This window comes from Eublepharis macularius, chromosome 1 (assembly GCF_028583425.1).
Source record: "Eublepharis macularius isolate TG4126 chromosome 1, MPM_Emac_v1.0, whole genome shotgun sequence".
Taxonomy (NCBI): domain Eukaryota; kingdom Metazoa; phylum Chordata; class Lepidosauria; order Squamata; family Eublepharidae; genus Eublepharis; species Eublepharis macularius.
In genome coordinates, this window is record NC_072790.1 from 68,165,898 (window position 1) to 68,189,697 (window position 23,800).

Consider the following 23,800-nt stretch of genomic DNA (forward strand, 5'->3'; position numbering starts at 1 on the left):
ACTGTATTTCTTTGGCTTTTATTTTCTCCATAATCTCCTGTCTCTTCTCCTCTTTCTTTTTTCTAGCTCTTCCATTTAAGTCCATTAGTATGCCCCTAATTACCGCCTTGTAGGTGTCCCAAACCTTGTTGGTTGGTACTCATGGAAATTCATGTTGTATTGTATGAAGAACTTTGTCTCTCTTCTCAGCATCTCCATGTTCTCTCCCTCTTGTAACAAGTCCTCATTTATTCTCCATCCTTTCCTTTTGCTCCTTCTCCCCAATTTCCACATAATTGGATTGTGATCCGAGCCTACCATCGGCATTATTTCCACCTCCTTAGTCCATAATGCTAAGTCTTTTGAGGCCCAGATCATATCAATTCTCGATAATGTAGAATGTCTTGCGGAGAAGAACGTAAATTGTCTACTTTTAGGATTTTGTCTTCTCCATACATCTTCTAAGGTTTCCTGTTGTATCAATTCAAAAAACAACTTTGGTAACAATCCTCTTTTCTTTTGTGCAGTTGATGATTTTTTATCTAGTTCCAAATTTGTCACTCCATTGAAACCTCCAGCAAGAATTATCTGGTCATATGAAAGTTCATCTAGTTGCTTCCTCAAATCCTCAAAGAAGCTTTCTTTTGCTCCATTGGGTGCATAAATTCCGACTACCAGCACTCTCTTTAAATTCCATATACATTCCACTGCTATAAATCTGGCTTCCACATCCTTCATTACAAACTTTGGCTGCAGCTCCTCTTTTATATACAACACCACTCCTCTTTTTTTCTTATTAGAGGCCGCTGCAAACTCATTGCCCAATTTTTTCGATTTTAAATATTTTACATCCTGTTTTCGAATATGGGTCTCTTGCAAACATACAATATCACATTTTTGTTTTAATAGCCAGTGGAAAATGCTTTTTCTCTTATTCAGTGACTTAAGTCCATTTACATTCCAAGATAAGACTTTACACTCCATAATCATAATCTTGTTGCTGGTAAGTCCTTTTCATTGTCCCTTAAAAATCGCTCCATCTCTCGTTCAGATCTGATACGCCTTTTGGCCCCTCCAAATTCAAAGGACACTCCTTCTGGTAATTCCCATCTATACCTGATTTTCATGTCCTTCAGAATCTGGATTAGCGCTTTATATTTTTTCCGATCTAGTAACACCGATCTGGGTAATTCCTTCATAAAGATAATCATCTTGCCATCAATCTCCAATGGATCTTGAAACTGTTTAGTCACAATCTTCTCTTTCATATTTCGAGTCGTGAACTGCACAATCACGTCTCTTGGTAATTTCCTCTGGGTCGCAATTCTTGAATTTACGTGATATACCACATCCAGGATAGCCACAACTTCCTCCTCCTCCTTTCCCAGGTATTCAGCTAACACCTCAGTAATCTGTTCTTGTGCTGTCTTTCCTTCCACTTCCGGCAAGCCGCGAAATCTCAGCTGCTTCTCCATGTGTTTACTTTCCGCAACCGCCATTCTTCCCCTCATCAATCTCATCTCTGTTTGTTGCGTGTCAGCTAAATTCTCCACCGCGCCTTCCACTGCTTTGACTCTCTGCTGTGTTCCTTGCAATTCATTTTGCATCGTTTCCATACCTTTCTTCACTTCTGACAGTTCACTTTTCAGTGTCTGTTTAACCTCTTTGATCAGCTCCGGTTTCATGTCCTTAAGTTCTTTAATCACTTCTAAGAGTTTTTTGTCTAGATTTTCTATTGCCGATTGCCACTCTTTTTTCGACATCGTGGGGCTTGCTTTGGCTCGCTCCCACGAGTCCGCTCTCTTCCTTAACTCCGTGGCGTAAAATTTAATGTCCTTTTAATTTGAATGTCCCGGTCTTCTTGCAAAAAAAACTTTTAGAAAATCCAAAATGTCGGGCTTCTTTTCTCTATGGTTCTTCTGTGATTTTTGTAATCCAAAATGGCTTACTTCCTCTTCCGCTGAAGCCGTGACTCTTCCCCTTTCAAAGATGGCGATTCCCCACTTCCTGCCCTCCGGCAGGGGCCGCTTCTCTCCAGCAACTCTATTGTTATTACGTACTTCCTGTTTCCTGACTTCCCACAGTAGCTCTCGCGATGGTAAAATTTTCTCACAGCTCCACAACCACAAGTATTCAAAACAATAGTCCAATTTCTTTAATAACTTCTTTAAACTTAGTCTTTTTTCTAATACAACTCTTGCCGAGTCTTCCCCTCCTTGTACTTAGCCTGTTGCAATTTGAAAATCTACTTTTATTCTTCTTTATTTTTAACAATCTGTCCCGTATCAGAAGATAGTGACCTTTACCTTCTCATTCGCTTTCCTTGGGTTGTAATCACTGTTTCAATCTTAGTTCCTCCTCTACTCTTCTTTCCCCTATTGAAGCTTGGGTATGTAGGTCTTATGCCAACCGCATTGGCCCCGAAACTGCCGCAGAGATCGTAGCCGACCTGTCACAGGGTGGGACCTCAAGGGTCGGGAGAGGGTCCGTTACGCAGAACCCCCCTCGCCCGAGATCAACACGCCCTGAGGTCTTGAGCGTTCTTTGCCTGCTCTCCGCCTGAGAGCAGTCGGCCGCGGGCTGAATTGCCCCCGCCGGCCGCTTAAAACGGCAGTCCGGTCAGCTCCGCAAGTGGAGCTGCGTCAGACCTCCATAAATCCCAAACCGGAAGTCCCTGCCAGCGCTCTAATTAGGGCTACTGATAACAGTTTCCTCTTTCTTAGGTGCTGTGGTTGGCCATGGGAGTTGTTGGATCCTCATCTGCAGTCACAGCACAGTGCCAATCAGGTCTTAGTTTGACCGTAGCCAATGGGCCACGGTGGAGTGTTAGGGCTGATGGGGCCTGAGATTACCAGATTTGCTGCCACTGCTGTTCAAGAGGAAGAGTGTTCTTCCACCTCACATCCTGGTCATTCACTTGTGCAGTAATAACCTAGGTCTGGTGAAGGATAAGGCTCTTTCTTTGCAGGCACATGCAGACTTGCTGTATATAGGTAAGTGGTGGCCTGGCGTATTAATTTTCTGGTCCAGAATCCTTCCATGCCAGGTGTGGCGGGAAGCTCTGGACCTCAGGGGCATACAGTGGGCTAGGCACAAGGCCAATAAGGAATTGCAGAAGGCTTTGGTGAGGGTTTGGGGATTTACTTGCCTCATCCTCAGATATGGTACAATCTCCTCAACCTCTACAGAGGTGATGGCGTTCACCGATAGAAATATTTTCTAACAAAATATTTGTTAGAATAACTTATGGCAATGGCTGTGGTTACTACTAGGCCAACTGTGGGGCATGAGGGCCTAAGCAGAGGCTTTGCCCTGGCAATGACAGGTTAGATTTGGGTAGACAGAGCAGGCCAATGAGCACCCTTGACACATCCCCATTGGTGGGGAACTGGGGTCTGGCAGGGATCAGCTGGTAGACTACACAGCTGGCAGCTGAGAGGGCATACTGCCTATGGGACCCCCTGTACAAGTCCTTCCCTCAAGATCCACAGCTTGGGGTGTTTGGAGCTTTAAGGGGGGAACCATTCACCTGGCTGACCAGGTTACAGCTATGTGCATGGATGGCTCACACCTGGGGCAGTGAGTGTTCACCCAGACAGGTTGAGGAGGAGGTCCAGAGGAAACCCCTTGGCTTGACCTGTGCTGCTAGTTATGCCCTTGTGGCTCTTATGTTAATGTTGGTCAATAAATGGCCCAGATTTATACCCAAGCCTTGTGTCTGTCTCTTCATTCCAAATAGGGGGAGGGGCAAAATGAAAAGCTTACATGAATGAGAGAAAGGGATGCTCATAAAGAATCATTTCTGTATTTCCACAATGTGTGGACACATGAATAGAGACAGTGGGCCATTTGAGTACTTTCAGGATTCAGAGATGATCTGAAGATCCAGAGTTATGAAATCAGGAGCATTACAAATGAAATCTCCCTCACACACACTTTGATGTGATGGTTGTATTACGATAGAAATCTTTGTGGACTCCAATTCTGTAAAAAGTTCAGCAGACAATCTCATTCTAGGCCAGTACATGCAGAGTTTATTTTTGAAGCTTGTCCAGTGTCTTTGGTTCACCAATGAATCAAACTATTATTCATAGCACCAGGATGCATACACCTTTCTTCAACAAAGTGAACAGTCAGATTTCCATCATGATAGAAAAAATGGTTAAGTATAGTCATACTTACCATTATTTCTAAAGGGAGTTTGAATACTCTCTTCTTTTGAGCTTTTTCCATCTTGTCTCTTTTAAAGCCATCTGTCCAATAAGCTTAACTCCAAGGACAGTGAAATATAATAATAAAACAGCAGAAATTCCAGACACATTACAATCATAAAACTAAAAGATCAGTTACAGGCACCATTACAAATGGGTACGGTTCTTAATTTAGCTCTTTAGAGAGAAAAGAGTATTTTACCTTAAGGATATTTTTTTTATAGAATGATGATATGAGGGCAGAGCAGGCTTTATAATATCAGAGTCCGAGGCCTTTTTATAAAGTTATCTTCAATTGTACTGTCAGAATATTAATAATAAAGTAATATAAAACTTTCATACATGCTTCATCATTTAACTTGGAGTCTAATCTAAATTACTCATTTTTTTTTTACTAAGCACTAGTTCTTCTTTAACTTCAATTTATGCTATAAATAGATACTTAAAAAATAAACTAACTTGTAATTTGAAAAATTCAGATGCCTAACACACCCTTGCTTGCCAACGTCTTTCTCTCCTAAGAAATTATATGCTTCTCTTAAAGTATGCCCATTGGCAAGAAGTTGATATAATTTAATTTGCTTTTTTTTTAGATCTATCATCTTCTAAACCATAGGCAGTTTCATAAAGAGTAGAGCAAAAAGTGCATTCATATGTACAAAAGAAGTCATTAAATATAATTGAAAGTAAAAATACATAAATAGTGACTGGTTCTAATATTTATATAGATTAAGATAGTAAAGCATGTTCTATTGACTTTGCTGGGGGAGACAGTTAACATCTCCCCGAGAGCCATTTTCCTCGACCCAAAGGCCTTCCTCCAAAGCTATTCTTTGCCATTAGAGAGAACATAATCATGAATGCATTCTTCTTTTCTTGAGGCAAATAGCTGGTCTGAAAGGGGGAAGGGCATTTGCACATAATGTGAGGGAAAATATTAATCTCCTATTACCCTAGGAGGTGGTAGGCAGCTCATAGCTACAACAATTTGGTCAGACTTGAACAGGACTCTAAAGAGGCACTATGAGAACATTCTAAATAAATAAACTCCGCTCTGGCTCCAAATTCAGCCAGCAGTTTACTTGCTTTGTTTACTTTTCTGCACACAAGAGGTGCCAAGTGGGGCCAAGACTCATATTCTCCCTAAGTGTCTTTGGTTGATGCTGCTCAGCGCCCAGGGCATTCTCTCCCAACCCACCACACCATACACTGATGGACAGTTAAAGTAACAGTCCATCATAGTATGATATCTAAGGTATTAACATATTTGCTCTACCTATCATGAGCCTTATTCATTCCATCATCACCCAAAGATTAACCAGTCCAAACATGACCAGCTAGTCCCATGTTGCCCCTAGTGAGGTGGGGCAGGTCAACAGCACATGACAAATGCCTGCATGGGGAAGTCAGGAGGGACTTTTATTGAGACCCCTGCAGAATGGACAATTAACTGCCCTGACCAATCAGGTCTTGTCCTAAATTAAATTAAAATTAAGCTAATTCTCAAAGGGGCTGGGACAAATGCATCCCTCTCCCTAATGTTCATGAATAAATTGGCCTTTAAGAGACAGCTGGTTTCCATGGGGTCTTGTCTTTTTTTAAAAGTCTGTCCAGCACAGCAGCCTTTTCTATTTTATTTTAAACGATGAATTACATTTTTGATTTTTAAAAAAGACACTAATTTTCTACCCAATTAGATATTTTATCCAGGACTGCTGTGTCTGGCTAAGATTGGAGGCCTGTTCCACTCTGATATGCTTCTGAATAAGTGTGTTTCAGAAGGCATATTTCATTTTGTGTATCCACAGTTTCCCTCTAAAATATATGCATTTCATTTTGTAACAAATGTGTTTTATTACACAGTGTATATAATTTCCGTATGTGTATCTGTTCCACATGATGAATTATGTCCCTAATGGCACCTCAACCTCTTCCTTCTTTAAAATTAAATCAAGTACAATCTGTTTATCTGCGTCTGCTTTCTCTCGTATATAATAATGATGGCAGAGAAGTGCATTTTCATCATGTCCTTCAGAAGAACTCAAACATTCTCTTCATAACTGAAAGTTCATGCTGATAAAGCCGTAACTATATATTTGTAACACTTTTAATGCACAAAGATTGAATATAATGACCTACCTCATTCTTCCCAGAAATAGAAATAAGAAATAAGAACCCAAGGTTGAGACTCTTTCTCTCTCTGTGTCTCTCCCTCTGTCTCTGCATACCCAAATCTTTCATAAACAATACTTGTAATGTTCTTTACCTTCATGCAATAGTTGGGATTTCATTATCACATCTCCATTGTTCTCCCCTCATTCTTCACACTATTCCTGACACATTAAGGTTCCTCCCAGATATCTACAGCAGCCTTCATTTTACAGAATAAAGGGGTTATTATTCCGACCTGGTTCATGCAATTGTAGAACAGTATTCTTTTCAGTAAGGCTCTTTAATTTATGAATGAAACAAATTTTGATCTCCAGTGACAGGGTATTAACTTTCTTTTAATATGGAAGCCATAGGAACCATTGTAGTTAAACTGTAGATGAAAGTTAAGAAATGCTTTGTGACTGGGCCACTTGCATAATTATATAAACCTATTACTGGTTTCATGTGTCTGTCTTTTATCTTTCACAGTCTGTCACTATGTAGCTTAAAACTAAAATACCACAACTGCTTAATGTAGTTGAAAATACAGTAGATTAGAGGTATGCAAAGTTTTGGCCTGGAGTGGCAATAACTCATATGTATCTGTAAACATATTACTGTGATGTCAAACCAAAGACGGGGGACCTGAGAGCCAAACAAAGCATAATAACTAACATGGGGCCACCATGGGTTCGCTGTTGTCATTTTAAAGAGATTTTAAAAATGTCTCAAGGCACTTGAAAAGGCACAGGGTGGGAACTGGGGGAGAACTCTGTATCACAGGCCTGATCCCTCACAGCATTTTAAAGTCACTTTAGTTTAGCTCTGAGACACACTGGGAGCAACTTGATCCTCAATGACACTACCTGTGCTTCAAAAGATATCTCTGGTGCCACCTCCATGAGTCCAGGCACTTCCTTTCTTGAACAGATCTGCTGCTGCAATAAATGGCTATCTGAGAGTTGGCTACATGGAGCTGAATCTTGGGAGAACTGCCATAGTCCTTCTGCTTATGAGTACTTATCCATAGAGATGGGCACGAACAGCAATATGAACAAAAAAAAAAGCCACGAACAGCCCAATCTGCTGCTCGCGAATAAGCTGTTCATGAGGCCTCATTCTAAACGAATAAGTGGTCGTTGCAAGCCTCGTTCATTGTGTTTGTTAAGCCAGACAGACTGGCACCTTTCAATCAATTCCCCTGGCCACATAGGTGTGGACTGTCTGAACTCCGAACTCCTTCTGGCTTTCCTTCTGGCTTGTAAGCTAACTCCTCAAAGCAGCTTCCAGCAGATAGTCCAGTTTTTTCCACTGTGAAAAGAAAATGACAGGAAAGGGAGGGACCCATGGATCTCATGGAGATCCATCCTTGACCTCATCTACTTATGATATGATCACATATGTGTAAAGAAATGACTATGCAAGTTTGAAAACTGCAAACTTTATTGACTCTGTATGTCCCCTGTACAAAGGGAGTTTGAGGTTGAACTTCTCTCTATATACCCGACAACCTGAAAGAAAGAAGAAAAAATATTTTTCAAAAACAAAGTTTTCATTATCATATGTATAAGCATTGTATTTGATATTATGAGTTAATCTCACCAGTGTTGTTAAAAGTATCTCTCTTCTATGCTTTTAATAGCTGGGTAAATTGTTTCTGAACTCAAGGTCAACATTTGTTTTGTATCTAGCTCATAAGTTGTAAATATAATTTTTTGCACTTTTGCACTTTAGATTAAACTAAAATTTCTATATAAGGAACTAAACCATTTTTGTTTCCTCCAAGAGGCTGTGTCCTCTTTATCTTTGTGCTTGTCTAACACCCATCAAGGAACGCTCCACGCCCTCACAAAATGGCCACCCCTGCCCAGCCCATCAAGCAGGCAGCAAGGTTCTTCTGGCAATGAGGATGTAATGGGGGGATCAGGCACCCTGCCCCCCATGCCTAATTTGCACCAAAAGCACAGCAAGGCCTAAAGGCTTCAGTAGGGATAAAAGAACTGGCTGACAAGGCTCCAACTTAACCATCGCTGCTGCCAACCAGCTGGCTGCGGAGGCCTAGGATCAATTGCCTCTGCACCACCTCCATGTTTCAACTAAGGAGGAGCCTGCAGGGGCCACAGGCTGCTAAGGCCTACCACGAAGGCTCTGATAGCTGCAACTTTCCTATGAAGCATCACCACTCAGCTTCCGGAGCCAACTGAGGCCCTAAGGAGGAGAAGTTGCCCTTTATAGGGCCTGGCCTGGCCTCCTCCAAGTCCCGGATGCCCAAGAAGGAAGAAGCTGCCTGTCCCTTAGTGCAGGAAGGCAAACTCATCACCCAGCTTGAGTGCTTTTTACATGTGACCGGGCATGCCATTTTATCGTCTTCATTTCTAATCTTGAATCAATCTCTTCTATTTGTGAAAATCATTCCAAAGAGGCAAACATTGAAAATCATATAGAATTGTGACTATGATTGTTAAGATAATTAATATTTTGGCACCTGAATCTTTTTATCTGGATTAAGTGGTTTTAATGGTTTTATGTATTTATTGAAATATTGTTGGAAGCTGCCCTGAACCTGCTTGTGGGAAGGACGGGGTATAAGTCAAATAAATAAATAAAACATCTGGCTTTTAGAGAAATTTGAAGAGCGGAAGAGCAGGAAGAGAGGTTCTGCAAAATTTCAAAATTTCACTCTGTAGATGAGCAGAGGCAAGTACCATCTACCTAAGCCTTCCTATCTTCTTATTAGAGCACCACCCTCGGGGTCTATAACATAAACAATTGCAAGGACTCAAGTTATCTTCAAAGAGAAATGAAAGAAAAATCCTTCTCTTAAAAGCAAAAAAAGAGATTAAGAGGAATCATTGGCTATATCTAAAAAAGTGAATTTCAGAAAAAGAAATTTCCCACCCTGTAACAACCCTAGCTTGACACCTAAAATGGAGTAGGTAAGATGCCAGGTGAACCTCTAGAGGGAGAACATGGGGGAGGATATGATACAGGTGAGGTGCTAGTACTGAAAACGTCCTGTCAGTGGTACATGCGTCATCTCTTCAGGAGGAAGCACAGAGAACAAGACTTGTGAGGAGGATATGTATGCATGCATGCATGTATGTATGTATGGCATTTATAGTCTGCCTTTCTTACTGAGACTCAAGGCAGATTACACAGTGGCTGGCTAGACAATATATGAGTAGGTATTCCTTCAAGCCATTTAAGGCCCAAGAACCAACACTTTGACTTGTACCTGGAAACAAACAGCCAGTACCAGTGTGATAGGATCTCTGTATCTACCCCTTCTTTCAAGGTGGACAGAACTACACTATCCTTCAGAAAGTGCATTTATTGCCTCTTGGACCCCCTTGATCAACCCAAACTGGCTTTACAGTATCAACCAAGAAATGCAAGGGATGAGCCTAGACATGGTCGGCTACACATTTGTAAGCAGCTTGTCCACTTCCTCAGATCTCACGAACCAAAAGTCATTCATATAACTAGGGCCAGACTGCACTCCAATGACATCCTGAGATTAAATCAAACCAACCTTAGTATTTAAGTCATGGTAGATGGGACTGACTTTATGCACAAAATGCACTGCAGGAGGGGATCTGTATGTTTTCTCAGTCTGTATCTTCAGGGGCCCAATGTAAGAGCTCCCTCACAACCTAGAAACATTCTAATGGATATACTCTCATCTATCTTTGGTCACATTCAGTATGAGTTTTCTTTCACCAGCACTCCAAATATTTGCTGGATCACTCTGTCGCCCAAAATCTCTTCAGTAAAAACACATTCCTGCTCTACAAGAGAGAATGGGATACTCTGGAGGAACTGCTTCCATGGCCCCAATTATCTCTTCATTGCACAGTTCAACAAGGAATACAACAGGTGGGCCAGCAGAAAAACTTTTAGGCTATGCAAAGTTCTCTGTACTATTAGCTTCATGGACAGACCAGGCTACACAGCATAACTAACATATGTCTAACTAAGAAATATACAGTCCAAACATAGCAACACTTGGGAGGTGAGAGCACTGAAATTGGTGGCAATTTTGTAAAAATATACAAGTAGCACACAAGCAGAGGCAGAAACATGCTTAAATTAAGCTGATCCCACTACCTCACATCAAATCCCAAGAAAGAGAACAAGAGGTCCTGCACCATCAAGGTACTTCAGCAAACCCACAGCAGTCTCTGTTTGCCCATCTGTCTCTTTTAAGCTCAAATCTTGCTGTTTTTCTTTCACTTGCCCAAGTCTCTCTCCTCAATTAGAATGGATCATCTTCTCCAAGTTTTCATGGACACTTAACAGAACTATTAGGAGATAACCGAGAAACCATGGAGAAACTTCAGCTGACCATTGTGCCTCATCAGCATAAGAAAAAAAGGTCAACAAGCGTCCACAGTAGAGATGGACACAAAATGAACCACAGAACAAAATTCTGAACGGAAAGGCTGGTTCATTTTCAAAGAAATGTGTTCCGTGGGTCTTTTCCTACGTTTCGTTCCATTCTGTTGCTGGTTTGGGAAGTCAGACACTTTGTGCTGTTCAATCCATCACCCAGGAAATGGTGGCAGTCTTTTGGTTGTCCCCAATCTGAGGCCTCCACGCTTGATTTTCCAGTTTGTAGCCCCTCAAAGTAGCTTCCAGCAGACACTAGGTCACCTTTAAATTTTGTGGGTATTGGACATTGGGAAAGTCTTGTTTAGTTTAGCTGTGAGCATGAAGGTGCCCATTCTGGGCTCCCTCGAATCAATCTGAAACAAAGCATGACTAATTTCCATGGCAAGTTTTGCACTGTGGAAACATACTGATAGGCAAATACTTACAGTGCCCAGTAGCATAGTGTTTAGTCCTTGTTCCTACTAAGGCAGCTTTCTGGGCTATTTCTAATGACACAATTCTGTAATCTGGGTAGAAATTGCTCCTGATCCTGAATAATTCAGTTTTGCATAGTTTGTGGAAAGCCAGAAGAGTAGAGGCTTTCCTGACCACCTGAGGTAGGGAGTGTCATAGGGTATATTTAGAGAAAAGTTGTACGTATTGTGAGGCAAAGTCTTGACAGAATATGCAAATCTGCTTCTGACCACCAGATAATTTTATTTACATCATTTTATGCTGCTAACTAGTGTGTATTTCATGCTGCTGTTATACCCTGGCTATTTTAATGACATTGGCCTGTTTTTAATGGTTGTGTTCTATGGCATGGGTACCTTTTTACATTTGTCTTTTAATGGTTTCGTATTTATGGTTGTCTCTTAATGGCTTTGCTTTCAGTGGGTATGTTTTGTATTATCTTAACTGTAAGCAGTCTCAAGCAGGTCTCTGGAGAGGCAGCATATAAATTTTCTAAATAAATAAATAATAAATCTGTATCTGGGGTGATGGTTATTTTTTTTAACAATGCTGGGATTCAAGCTTAAATGGGTGATATATCATTGGACTAAAAGGCATCCTGTTAATGCCATTGTACATTATTTGCCATCTACTTTCCCCTTTGGTTAAATATATTTAATTTGGGTGTTTTTTCTTATGAGTACTGATTAGGAAGTGACAGTTCTGGAGTGATTAACTGCAAATCCTAAGCAAATTTACACTTTATTTGAAGACTTGAATGCATTTGAAGGGTTAGAAGGGTTTCACTCTGCTTAGCATGGCACTGCTAATTATGTTGGAAGAACAGCCAATTTGGTGTAGTGGTTAAGAATGCCAGGACTTTAATCTAGAGAACTGGGTTTGATTACCCACTCCTCTGCTTGAAGCCAGCTGTGTGACTTTGAGTCAGCCACAGATTCCCAGAGCTCTGTCAGCCCCAGCCACCTCACAGGGTGTTTGTTGTGGGGATAATAATACATAACTGTTCTGAGTGGGTGTTAAGTTACCCTGAAGGGAGGTATATAAATCAAATGTTGTTGTTGTTGTTGCTAGTAGTAGTAGTTAGACATGGGCACGATCCCCAAAAAAATACCGATCAAGCTGTTCGTGGATCTGCTCTGGTGATGACCCCAGATCACCGATTCACTCCAATCAAGTCCTTTTTCTGATCTGGGATCTGGGATTGGAGGCCCCCCCCCACACTTAGAGCAGATGGGGAAAAAAGTTTTTAATCCAGCGATGAGCCGCCTCCCCTCAGGGAGGGAACGTTCTCTCTCTCTCTCTCTCTCTCTCTCTCTCTCTCTCACACACACACACACACACACACACACACACACTTAGAGCAGAGGGGGGGAGTTTTTAACCCGGCGACGAGCCGTCTCCCCTCAGGGAGGGGATGTTTTCTCTCTCTCTCACACACATACACGCACGCACTTAGAGCAGAGGGGGAAAAAGTTTTTAACCCGTCCCTGGCTCTCCAAATAGAGAGAGAGAGACACCCCATCAACAAGTTTCAGCCAGCTTTTTAAAAAAAGCAGGGATAGAATCCTCCACCCCACCCGATTTTAAAAGCAAGCAGCCAGTCTTCCAAAAGCATATTTTAAACAGGAAGAAAGTAAAACCAGGATCCACACAGATCCTCGCGGATCCTATGGTTTTTTAAATAGGAAAAACACAAATGAAACATCAAATCACATACCAGCTTCTTGCAAAAAGCAGGCACTGGACTGAAAAGCCAGGAGGAGAGAGATATCTCTTTTCAGTTAACTCTTTCAACGCACTGAACGAACTCAGTCAGGAGAGGAGCGCAAAACAGCTTGATAGCTGCTCTCAAAACAAGGGTTTTTTGAAAGAGTTAACACTGAGAAGAGATCTCTTCTTAACTCTTTCAATGCACTGAATGAAGTGCAAAACAGCTTCTGCTGATAGCCGCACTCAAAGTTTTCTCTCTCTCTTAACCCATTCCTCTCCCAATCACTTTGCTTATATTTTTCTCAGGAATCCACCTTTTCACTCATAACTGTTTGCTTTTCCTCGCTAGGGAAAATATGATCAAGTTTCAAACAGAGCTCAGGCATTCCCCTGCCTCCGTTGCCAGGGGAATAGATTGTTGGCACCTGAATGTCTAGCCTCCCGGTCCTATCATGATCGCCCCGGTCCAGCCCCCTCCCGACTGCTGGATCGTTTGCTGTAGAAGACAACGATCCACCAGGTCACGATTGGGAGATTGCCATTATCGTGGGTTTTTTTTTTTATCATAATGGAGATCATGCCCATCTCTAGTAGTAGTAGTAGTAGTAGTAGTAGTAGTAGTAGTTCATTCCCTAGTAAGAGAAATAAGCAATAGCAAGATGACATGGCTTCCTATATTTAGGACCAGTAACACTGCCATCCTTACCCATTTCAACATCCCCAATGAACCCATGTTTCAATTCTTCTCCCTGTTATAGAGCTGGTGGACCAGTGGGTTTTACACAAATGGAACTAATGAATCGTTGGGTATAATACTGGTGTCTATTAGCAATAGTCACCAATTACTCACAGTGTTTATTACAAGAAAATATTATCACTTTTGGAAAATATCCAGAGAATATTCACCAATATTCATAATAGCTTCATTTTTGTGGCTTTCAAACTCATAGGCATCTCATTTCTCATGCAGCCATCTTATATCGGCCTCAGCAGATTTCCCTGGCTTTTGGTTTCATTGGTGAAAGCAGACTCTTTCATGGACAAGCACAAAATATTCACCAATTTTCCCAAGACTGGGATATGTTTGTCGTTGTTTCGTTCAGCAGCAAACACAAATGTGTTGAGTTGCTTGTGGGCCCATAGCATAAATCAAGGAACATACCTGGGTATCTTCCTCTTCTGAATTCAGTTTTGTAGCTAGAGTTTCCAGATGGGGTCTGGACTAATACTGGACCCTGGGGAGAGGCAGGAGGGACTTACTTTTTGAATGTGCACTGTGTAATGTTGTTATATCAGCTCAGATCACACAGGATATTCATGAAGTCACTCAGAAGTCCCACGCAGTAGATAAGTCAGTATATTGGCATAAGAAAAGGTTCCAAACAAACTACACACTGCAAACTCTAAGAACGCCAACAACTGCGGAACAGGAAAAACACTAAAACTGCTCATCCTCCAACGTGATATATGCCCTCATGTGCCAACAATGTCCATCTGCTCTGTACATTGGACAAACCAGCCAATCTCGGTGCAAAAGAATATATGGACCCAAATCTGACATTTAAAATGGCAACATCCCAAAACCAGTGGGAGAATACTTCAATCTACCAGGACATTCCATCAAGGACTTAAAAGGTCACCATAGTTCAACAGAAACCTTTCAAAAACAAAATCCAGTGGGAAGCTGCTGAATTGGAATTCACATGTAAATTTGACTCAGTCAGACTTGGATTGAATAGAGACTATGAATGGTATCTCATTATCAGAAGCAACTGATTTGCATCTACTCACCACCTATATATATCTGGTCAGTTTCTTCATACCCTCCATGTATCTGACGAAGAGAACTGCAGTTCTCAAAAGCTTATGCTACAGTAAAGTTGGTTAGTCTTAAAGGTGCTACTGGACTCTTTGTCATTTTGCTACTACAGACTATCACAGCTAACTCCTCTGGAACTAAAACTCTAAATACTTTTCAGGTGTGCTGGGGAACTGCTTCATTTAAAGAGACATTACAGCACACCCCCTGTTCACAGAAAAAAAAGAAATACAATAAATATAAAATCAGATAACAATTTGATTAAAACATACACAATACAATTCATGGTACATATCTTTCTGGTGAAAACACAGGTCTACCACAAGATGTTACTTATTTGGGACACCTTTCCTCTGCCTGTAACGCACGTGCCTCACAATGTACATTTACATCCTGTTTAACATCTTCCGTAAGTCCACTAGACATATCATTAGGCTCATCACATTTCCTATCAGACTCTATATCTTGCTGTAAGCCTGTAAAATCATTATTTCCAGACCCTCTATGTTGACACCTCATCTTGCATCTATTTCGCCGATAAGTATGCTCTTCTGGAGTCATCCCTCGATATGTACGGGTCTGATCACATTTCTCCATTACAGTTGCAGGGAACCAGCCATAATTAGATTCTACCCATACTGAATCTCCCTGCTGTAGCTGCTTGAGAGATTTTGCTGTCCGATCATAAAAATATTTTTGTCTATCCTGACCCTTCTGAAGATCTTGCTGTACCCAAATAGGTATTTTGGGACATAATAAACCAGTAGTTACTGGCAATTTACTTCTTAACATTCTACTCATCAGCATCTGAGCTGGCAAATACACCATTTCAATAACAGGTGTTTCAATATTCTAACAATGCCAAATAAGACTCCCTTTGTGAGTCTTCTGCCTTTTTAATAAGATGTTTTATGGAACGAATTGCTCTTTCTACCATTCCATTAGATTGTGGGTACCCTAGACTACTAAAGCATTGTTCAAATCCCCAATCCTGAGCAAATTGCCAAAATTCTCTACTCACAAAAGGTATATTATCACTCACAACCATCTTAGGAATGCCATGGCGAGCAAACACAGCTTTAAGTTTAACATTCACAATTCTCGCAGTTTTATCAGGCAAACTCAACACTTCTAGATATTTCAAAAAATAATCTATCACAAGTAGGAATGGGGAAAAACAATATTCAAAAATATCTACACCCACTTTTCCTCACAGCTATTCAGGAATCTCATGTGGTATAAGTGGCTCCTTTTGATTTTTTGATGCACACACAGAGCAATTTCCCACCATTATTTCAATGTCACTGCCCATACCGGGCCAATATATTAATACTCTTGCCCTAGCTTTAGTTCTCTGCATATCCTGATGTGAGTCATGAAGCTGAAACAACATATTTCACCTTTGCAACAAAGGAATAACTATCCTTTCACCCACATAAAGAATATCCTCTTCACAACGTAACGTATCTTTCACTGACCAAAATGGCTTCTCAGGTGGAACATATCTCAAATACTGTGGCCATCCTTGCCTTATAAGGGCTACTACCACTTGAAGTTGGCAATCTTGACTTGTGGCCTCCTGTATAGTGGTTTTTCTCTCTGAATGCATAATTATGGTACTCACTTCATACACTACTCTCTCACCTTCAACTGATTCCTCATCACTTATAGGAGGATCCACAGTAGCCCGTGATAATGTATCAGCAAGAAACATATACTTCCCTGGGGGTATACACAACATCAAGTTGATATCTCTGAAGCTGTAAAAGCTTACATTGCAAGCGAGCAGGAGCACCACCAATTGGTTTTTTGAAAACTGCTTCCAGTGGTTTATAATAAGTTTGAACTAAAACAACCTGGCCAAACACATATTGATGGATTTTTTTCATTGCATACAATACAGCCAATAACTCCTTTTCTATTTGAACATAATTTTGTTCTGATGAAGTAAGTGACCCCAAAGCACAAGATGCTGCCTTATTATCCTGAAGCAAACATGCTCCTAGGCCATCTTTTAATGCATCTGCCTGCACAACTACTGCCTCTGTCATATTAAAATATTGAAGTACAGGTGCCTGACACAACAACTGTTTAACCATTTCAAATGCCTTCTGATGTTCCGGCATCCACTGAAATAACACCTTCTTCTTCAGTAAATTTTTTAATGGCACAGTAAATTCTGCCTCACATGGAATATACTTTGAAAGGTATTGCACCATTCCCAAGAATATAAGAACACCTTGTCTATCCTGAGGAGGTGGCATTTCTCAAATAGCCTTCACCTTATCCTCATCTGGTGTCATACCTTGGGCAGTCGCTATATGTCCCATATACTTTACAGACTCGGCCTTAAATTGAATCTTATCTTTATTAAATTTGATATTCTTAGCCCTTGCCATTTCCATAACGTGATGCAAAATCTGATCATGCTCCTCAGAGGGTTTTGCTGCTATAATCATATTGTCAGCTATCACATACACTCCTTTTATGTGACCAAAAGCTTCCTCATTTTTCTGTTGAAATATTTCAGTGGAAGATTTAAGTCCAAATGGTAGCCAATGAAAATGATACCTTCCCCAAGGTGTATTAAATGTACACAAATGTGATGAAGCTTCGTCTAACTTTATTTGCCAATACCCGTCTTTCTCATCCACAATAGTGAAAACATTCATTCCAGCTAATCTACTCAACACATCATCTACTGTAGGAATGGTATAACACTGGCTATGCACTGCTTTATTCAGATCACGGGGATCAAGACATATATGTAACTTCCCGTTATTTTTTCTGTGATTACCAAATTGTTCACCCAGTCCGTAGGCCCCACAACTTTAGATATCACTCCTGCACTTTCCATCTGACGTAAGGTCTCTTTTAATTTATCCATTACTGTAAGAGGTACTTTCCTACAACCGTGGATAACTGGGTGAACTGATGAATCAACATGTATATGGTAAAAACCTTCAAATTCCCCAAGACCTTCAAAAACATCAGAGTACATTGTGAACAGTTATTCCTTTGACAACAATTCAATTGAACGTACAACATCAACCCTCCGAACCAAATCCAAAGTCTCACAGGCTACCCTACCCAACAACAGATGAGTTGACATATCGGACTTCCGGTTTGGGATCCATGGAGGTCTAACGCAGCTCTAAGTGCAGAGCTGACCGGGCTGCCGTTTCAGCGGCCGGAGGGGCACAAATAGCCCCCGGCCACCTGCTCTCAGGCGGAGAACAGGCAAAGAACGCTCAAAGACCTCAGGGCGCGTCGATCTCGGGCGAGGGGGGGTTCTGCGCTAAGGACTCTCTCTCGACCCTTGAGGTCCCACCCTTTGACAGGTCGGCATAGATCTCTGCGGCAGACACGGGGCCAGTGCGGCTGGCATAAGACCTTTGTGCCCAAGCTTCAACAGGGGGAAAACAAACGGAAAGAGAACTTAAGATTGAAGCAGTGATTACAACCCAGAAAGACGTTTGAAAACGTAAAGATCACTATCTCCTGAATTGGGATGGACTGTTAAGAGTAACGAAGTTTTAAAAGGACTTTTTAAACTGCAACAGACTTACTATAAGGAGGGGGAAACCCGGCAAGAAATAGATTGGAAAAAGGACTAAGTAAAAAGAAGTAATTTAAGAAAAGGGACATTTGTTTATCATACCTGTGGTTGAGAATTGATAGCAGGCTGTGGGAAAAATTCTACCATCGTGAGAGCTGCAGCGGAGAGTCGGGAAACAGGAAGTACGTAATAGTGATAGAGTCGTCAGAAGGAGACGGCCCCTACTGGAAGACAGGAAGAAGGGCATCGCCATTTTTGAACAGGGAAGGGCTTTGGCTTCAGCAAGGGCGGAGGTAGGACATCTTGGATTGCAAAAGGGTACAGAGAAACCATAGAGAAAAGACGCCCGACATTTTGGATTTTCGGAGCGATTTTTGTTTATTTAAAGGACCGGGACTTTTAAATTAGTTAAAAGGATTATCAATTTGGACGCCACGGAGCTAAGAAAACGTGCAGACTCGTGGGAGCGAGGTAAATCAAGCCCCACGATGTCGAAGAAAGAGTGGCAAGCAGCCATAGAGAACTTGGACAAAAAATTTTGTGAAATGCTAAAGGAGCTTAAAGAAACAAAATTGGAGTTGGTGAAAGAAGTCAAAGATGTCAAAGAGACAGTTAAAAATGAGCTGGCAGAAGTAAAAAAGGGAATGGAGACGATACAAACCGACTTGCAGGCAGTGCAGCAAAAAGTTAACGATGTGGAGAAGGCGATGGACAATCTTACAGAGACGCAGCGAACGGATATGAGAGTAATGAGGGGAAGAATGGCAGTTGCGGAGAGTAAATACATGGAGAAGCAGCTGAGGTTTCGAGGTTTGCCGGAAGTAGAAGGAAAGACAGCACAAGAACAGGTGACTGAAGTGTTAGCTGAATACCTGGAAAAGGAGGAGGAGGAGGTTGTGGCTTTCCTGGATGTGGTGTACCGAATAAATTCCAGATTTGCGACCCAGAGAAAGGTACCAAGGGATGTGATAGTGCAATTTACGACAAGGAATGTAAGGGAAATGATAGTGACTAAGCAATTTCAAGATCCACTGATAGTTGATGGCAAGACAATTATCATTATGAAGGAGTTACCCAGATCGGTGCTCTTGGACCGGAAAAAATACAAAGTGTTAGTCCAGACTTTGAAAGACATGAAAGTAAGATATAGATGGGAATTACCGGAAGGGATATCTTTTGAATTTGGAGGAGTAAGAAAGCGCATCAGATCTGAATTGGAAATGGAAAGGTTCATGACGGACAATGAAAAAGACTTACCAACAACAAGGCTTTGAATATGGAGTGCAAAGTTTTATCGTGGAATGTAAATGGACTCAACTCACCTAATAAGCGAAAAAGTATTTTCCACTGGCTATTAAAACAGAAATGTGATATAGTTTGCTTACAAGAGACTCATATTAGAAATCAGGACGTAAAATACCTTAAAGTAAGTAAATTGGGCATTGAATTTGTAGCGGCCTCAAAAAAGAAAAAAAGGGGAGTGGTATTATATATAAAAGAAGAGCTGCAGCCAAAGGTGATAATTAGAGATGGGGAAGCCAGATTTATAGCAGTGGAATGTATTTGGAATTTAAAGAAAGTGTTGGTGATTGGAATATATGCACCTAACGGAGCTAAAGAGTGCTTTTTTGAGGATTTAAAGAAGCAACTAGATGAACTTTCATATGATCAGATAATACTTGCAGGAGACTTCAATGGAGTTACGAATTTGGAACAGGATAAGAAATCAGCCACTACACAAAAGAAAAGAGGACTATTACCAAAGACTTTTTTTGGATTAATGCAACAGGAAGCGTTGGAAGATGTGTGGAGAACGCAGAATCCCATAAGCAGACAATATACCTTTTTCTCTGCAAGACATTCTACCTTATCGCGTATTGATATGATCTGGGCCTCAAAGGACTTAGTACTTTGGACTAAGGAAGCAGAAATAATGCCCATGGTAGGCTCAGATCATAATCCAATTATGTGGAAGTTTGGAAAAAGAATTAAGAGAAAAGGATGGAGAATAAATGAGGATTTGTTGCAAGAGGGAGAAAATATGGAAATGTTGAGAAGGGAGACTAAATTCTTCATACAGTACAACATGAATCAAGAAGTACCAACCAATAAGGTATGGGACACGTATAAGGCAGTAATCAGAGGTGTATTAATGGACTTAAATGGAAGACTTCAAAGGAAAAAAGAGGAGAAGAGACAGGAGATTATGGAAAAAATAAAAGCCAAAGAAATACAGCTGAAGAAAAGACCAGGGAAAAAGAAAATATATCAGGATATTAAAATCCTTCAGGAGCAGTTGACGGCTATGAACAATAAAGAATTGGAATGGAATCTTAAAAGACTGAATCAAAAGTCGTTTGAAGGGGCGAATAAACCTGGGAAATTTTTGGCATGGCAATTGAAGAAAAGAAAGGAGAAAAAGATAATAAATAAAATATGTGATGACAATAAAGTACACTTGGAACAGGTCGCTATTAGCAGAGCCTTTTATAAATTCTACGCTAAATTGTATGATAAGAAAGAAGTGAATAAAGATGCGATAGCCGCATATTTGGAGAAAATGAAGCTTCCAGTAATTTCCGAGAAGTGGAGAGTTAAACTAAACAGCGAAGTAACAGAAGAAGAGATAAGGAAGGCAATACAGTCAACAAACTTAGGAAAAGCGCCAGGGCCTGATGGACTTACAGCTAAGTTTTACAAGGCAATGGCCAATGAACTGGTACCGTTTTTAAAAGAGGTGATCAATGGTGTTTTGAGGGACCAAAGGATCCCAGATACCTGGAGTGAAGCAAATATATCATTGATCCCCAAAGAAGGACAGGACTTGACCAATGTCAAAAACTACAGACCTATCTCTTTACTCAATAATGACTACAAGATTTTTGCAAAGATCTTGGCGGAGAGAATAAAGGGATGGCTAGCCGAAGTTATTGGAGAAGAACAAGCAGGCTTTTTACCAAATAGACAAATTAGAGACAACCTAAGGACAGTTATAAACGCTATAGAATATTATGACAGGCGATGTGATAAGGAGGTTGGTTTCTTCTTTGTAGACGCTGAAAAAGCATTTGACAATTTGAACTGGGACTTTATGTTTGCCACCATGGAACAGCTACAAATGGGGGAAAGGTTCATAAGAGCAGTGAGAGAAATTTATAGAGACCAGAGTGCAGCAATTGTGGTGAATGACGAGCTGACTAAAAAATTGATTATTGGAAAGGGTACAAGACAAGGTTGCCCGCTATCCCCATTGTTGTTTATTTTGGTTCTTGAAATTTTGATGATGCAGATTCGAGAAGACGATGCAATCCGTGGTATAAAGATAAAAGACTTTTCCTATAAGGTCAGAGCGTTTGCAGATGATATAATGTTAATTGTGGAAGATCCAATTGAAAACATGCCTAAGGTAATAGAAAAAATTAAAGAGTTTGGAGACTTGGCAGGTTTCTATGTAAACAAAAAGAAATCAAAGATTTTATGTAAGAATATGACCAAACAAAAACAACAGTTATTAACGGAAATAATAGATTGTGAGGTAACAAGTAAGGTGAAGTACTTGGGAATTGAATTGACTGCAAAAAATATAGATCTATTCAAGAATAATTATGAGAAATTATGGTCTCAAATAGAGCATGATTTGATTAAATGGAATAGACTGAACTTGTCATGGCTGGGAAGAATTGCAGTAATCAAGATGAACGTGTTACCAAGAGTTATGTTTCTGTTACAGACGATACCAATCATTAGGGACTCCAAGCAATTTGATAAATGGCAGAGGAAAATATCAGAGTTTGTGTGGGCAGGCAGGAAGCCTCGAGTGAAAATGAAAGTGTTACAGGATGCAAAAGAAAGAGGGGGAATGCAACTGCCCAATTTGAGACTTTATTATGATGCAATCTGTCTGGTATGGTTGAAGGATTGGATCATGTTGAAAAATCGCAAACTGCTGGCCTTAGAGGGATACAAAAAATTATTTGGATGGCATGCATACCTATGGTATGACAAAGTAAAAGCAGATTCTATGTTTCTGCATCACTACATTCGGAGAAGCCTCTTTACAATTTGGAAGAAGTATAAAGAATACCTACAAGAAGGAATTCCCTCCTGGGTGGTTCCATATGAAGTAATAGATCCAAGAACGGTCGACAATGAACAACAGTGTTTAACGTATAAGGAGATAACTCAAATAGAATCTTCTAAAATAAGAATAAGAACGCAACAAGAGTTGTCTCCGAATTACGACTGGTTTCAATATAGACAAGTTAGAGATCTTTATTACTCAGACTGTGCGAAGGGAGGGATAAGGATGGAGGACTCAGAATTAGAGAAAGTAATTTTACAAGAAGACCAAAAGGAAATTTCCAAGGTTTACAAAGTGTTGTTAAAATGGTATACTGAAGATGAGATAGTCAAAGTGCAAATGGTGAAGTGGGCTATAAACTTTAACAAAGAAATAACAATGGAGGCGTGGGAATACTTGTGGAAACATACATTGAAAACCACGACATGTACCAATATTAAAGAGAATATTTACAAAATGATCTACCGTTGGTATCTGACGCCAAAGAAGATTGCGCTAGGGAACTCGAATATGTCTAATAAATGCTGGAAATGTAAAAAACATGAGGGATCAATGTATCACATGTGGTGGACTTGCGAGGTAGCTAGGCAGTACTGGGGGGAAATAATAAGAGTAATGAGTGAGATTTTACAATTTCAAGTTAATAAGAACCCAGAACTCCTGCTACTGAACTTGGGAATGGAAGACATTCCAGCACAACATAGGACATTGATATTTTATATGACGGCAGCAGCCAGACTTTTGTATGTGCAGAAGTGGAAAGTACAAGAAGTGCCAACTATTGAGGACTGGATTTACAAATTGCTGTACATGGCGGAGATGGACAAAATGACAAGAAAACTGAGAGACCTTGATCCAGGGCAGTTTAACACGGACTGGGGAAAGCTGAAACAATATCTGGTGAAAAAATGGGAGGTGGGAAGAGAACTGTGGCAGTTTGAAAACTATTGAGGTACACAGGAGGAGAGAAGTGACTATACCGAGGGGGTGGAGAGTTAATGGAAAAATTCTAAGCAACTTTATATGATTTTTAAGTATTATATTAAGTAGTGTTGATACTATGAGAATTATTGGGATAGAAATTAATTAATCTATATTTTTTGGAAAGATAACCGTATAACATAGAGTGAATATATACATACATACGTAAATTTAAAGATAGGTCTAATTGTTAGACTTATGGTATATGTATAGATAAAGAACAATATATAGAATAGAAGCCTAAGCAAATGACAATAAGTGTGTATAATAAGTATGTGTATAGCAGTATTGGAATTGATGTATAAAGGGGGGCAAATTGTTTGTCCCATATCGAAGAGAATAGAAGGAGTAAGATAAAACATAGGTTATCAAAATGAATATTATTAGTAGTTTTAATGAAGAAGATAGATTAAGAGGTTTTTATTTATATGACAACTTATATGACAATCTATATGCGAAAGGAA